This window comes from Myxocyprinus asiaticus, chromosome 16 (assembly GCF_019703515.2).
Source record: "Myxocyprinus asiaticus isolate MX2 ecotype Aquarium Trade chromosome 16, UBuf_Myxa_2, whole genome shotgun sequence".
Lineage (NCBI taxonomy): Eukaryota > Metazoa > Chordata > Actinopteri > Cypriniformes > Catostomidae > Myxocyprinus > Myxocyprinus asiaticus.
In genome coordinates, this window is record NC_059359.1 from 14,690,844 (window position 1) to 14,694,370 (window position 3,527).

The window sequence follows — 3,527 nt, forward strand, 5'->3', positions numbered from 1 at the left end:
TCATTTTTTAATTTAAATTAACAATTCATATCTTTAGTAATATCAGTGTTACACTCAAAGAATCCCATGTTTGTATCTATATTTATATACATAGTCACTGAGCACTTTATTAGGAATACCTAATACAGTGCATAAACTCATGCAGATACGGGTCAGGAGCTTCAGTTAATGTTCACATCAACCATCAAAATGGGCAAAAAATGTGATCTCAGTGATTTGGACTGTCGCATGATTGTTGGTGCCAGATGGGCTGGTTTGAGTATTTCTGTAACTGCTTCTCCTGGGATTTTTACACACAACAGTCTCTAGAATTTACTCAGAATGGTGCCAAAAACAAAAAACATCCAGTGAGCGGCAGTTCTGCAGATGGAAACACCTTGTTGATGAGAGAGGTCAGTGGAGAATGGCCAGACTGGTTCAAGCTGACCGAAAGGCTATGGTAACTCAGATAACCACTCTGTACAATTGTAGTGAGCAGAATAGCATCTCAGAATGCACAACATGTCGAACCTTGAGGGGGATGAGCTACGAGAGCAGAAGACCACGTCGGGCACTTTATTAGGACTTTCCATATGAAAGGATTAAATATTAAATGAAACAAATGACAATAAAATGTAAAGTAATCTCTTCAGTAATCAAAATACTTTTTGAATGTAACTGTATTCTAATTACCAATGATTTAAATTGTAACTGTAGTGAAATAGTTACTTATATTTGGTATTTTAAATACGTAATACCGTTACATGTATTTCATTACTCCCCAACCCTGAGTGTTCCTAATAAAGTGCTTTGTGAGTGTGTATATATATCTGTCTGTCTCTCTCAATTTTCAATTTTCAATTACTTTATTGGCATGATTGTGTTTACATACAATATTGCCAAAGCATAAATACACAAAACAAATAATGACAAGGAAAATATAGAATTAAAATAAGGTGCCAAGAAATTATTAAAATAAAATAAAAACAAATATAATATACACTATACAATATAAAATGAAATAAACATTTAACAGGACATTAAGAACATACAAATATATATATTTAGTTTTAATATTGGTTTCTGAGGGTGTGTGGCTCAAAAATTATTTAGCTGCAACTGATACGTGATTGTCCTCCCCCAGTAACACCTGCATTTGATCCGTTTCTCCTGAACTGGAAAACTGTGGCATGAGGTGTGAGAGTTTGTCAAAGTATTTCTCTCTCACCTCTCTCACAGTGAAGGACAAAGTGTGTCTCTGTCTTGACCTCACCATTATCATAGTGAGCACAGACTCGCTCTTCCTTTGGAAGCCATGTTTTTCTGTGTCTGCCTTTTTCAATGGCCAGACTGTGATCACATTTGTATCTCTAACTGTGTGGAGATATTCTGCGAGATTATACTTTTCTGTTTAGGGCCCAATAAAATGCTCTTCGAGCTTTCTCTTTAGTGCATTCACTGCCAGAATAAACTCCTGAGGTGCTGATTTTCAGACTGAGGAAGTTGTAGTTTAGGGTGTGTTCTATTGCAGTGTTTCCCAGTGTGAAGTTGTATCTGGTTAACTGTAATCTGGCTTGTTTTAGGAAAATCATGATTTGAGTTTATTTTTATTTTCAAATTGACTGTCAGGGCCCAGTTCTGACAGTAGTTCAGGTCAAGGTGCTGTTGTAGCCCTTGTGCAGTAACTGACAGCAGCACCAGGTGATCTGCATAGAGAAGAAATTTGACCACAGAATTAATTGGAGTAAGAGCAGGTGTTTGCAGATTGTTCCAGTAGCACTGCTAAATATGTTACATATGCTAAATATCTCAACGGAAAGATCAACTGAGAAGAATCACAATGTTTATGTCTGCATTTTAGGTGCAGTCCTGCCCTCTTGTGGTAGACATGTGGAAGAGCAAAGAATGATAGGCCAAAGCTAAGAAACAAGACTCTAAAGAGACCTCTGTCTTACAGGGTGCCATTTTTAGATGAAACACAAATAAATTTAATCGGTTTTATCTTATAAAATCAGTTGGATTGGTTTGTCTTGGATGATGTAATTTTGAGAACAATTTCAAAGTGTTTCATATTGATGATCTGCTATAAACAGTTTATGGTTTATAGACACTTTTGGTTAAAAGGAGTGGGTTAAATACAACTGAGCAAGATCTACTGGGAAGCAATGTAACAACTTCAGTTCATTTCATATACTTTAAAAGTTTTTGTATCTGACCTCAGCAGATTATTTGCCGTGTATAAATTCTGATTAATATTGTAAATGTGTTTACTTGGAAAAATATTCTTATTGATTTTGAATGCTCTTGATTTTCACCAGTTGCTTGTCAGTTGACAATCTAGAAATATATATGCCTCCCCACTGACAAAATACTTTATGATTCCAACACTTTGTGAGTCTAGCTGTTAGCTGTACTGCACTGCTTAAGAATGAAGTAGCAAATCAGAGAATCAGCTATCAAGAGGCTGGTCACTATAGCTGGTTTTTACTTTATTTGAAATCAGTTCAAGTATTGTATACATAGTATGGCCAACTCCAGTGCATTGGCAAAGGCCACTGTTCATGTAGCTAGTGTTAGCCTGCCGGATCCAAGTAAGTATAGCTGCAGACCGGAGACCTCCAAATCTCAAAATGAGAGTGGGGTTACTCCAAAAGGGGGTTGCGCCAACTCTTAAAAAGGGGCGACACTTCCACTCATGGTTAGGGAAAGGGTTAGGTTAGGGCTCCCTATGTCTTTAATGGCGATTTGAAGCTCATGCCCCTTTTTGGAGCAATGCCTGCAGTTACAACCTTCTCGCCTGATCAGTGACCACTGCAATGAATTCTGAGTGCATCACTACACTTTCAGCTTTCTGCTGTTTTCTACTGTGCTGCACTGGTGAATATTGGGTAGTCAGCCATGTAAAATGCTGTTAGGGAATCGTTTTAGATTTGTGGCCTGCCTAATGCTTTGATATGTTTTTTTTTTTAAAATTTATTTAATAAAAAAAAAATAATAATAATAATAAAAAAAATGTTTTGCTGCTTACATGTCGGCTGTTTAAAGGAATAAATCACCCCAAAATGAAAATTCTGTCATCATTTACTCACCCTCATGCCACTCCAGATGTGTATGAATTTCTTCTGCAGAAACCAAACAAATATTTTTAGATTTCAGCTCTGTAGGCCCTTTCAATGCAAGTGAATGGTGACCAGACCTTTTAAAGCTCCAAAAATCACATAAAGGCAGCATAAAAGTAATCCATATGACTCCAGTGGTTTAATATATGTCTTCTGAAGTGATGCAATTGCTTTGGTTGAGAAAAATATCAATATTTCAATTCTTTTTTACTATAAATCTCCACTTTCACCTTCAGAATGTGGAAGTGAAAGTGGAGATTTATAGTAAAAAAGGACTTAAATGTGGATCTGTTTCTCACCCACACCTATAATGTTGGTTCAGAAGATATAAGCCCCTTTCATACTTGCAACCAGGTAAATTACAGGAAAACCGTTGGGTTGCCTGGTAAATGTACCACATGTGCTGTTCACACATACCATCAAAATATA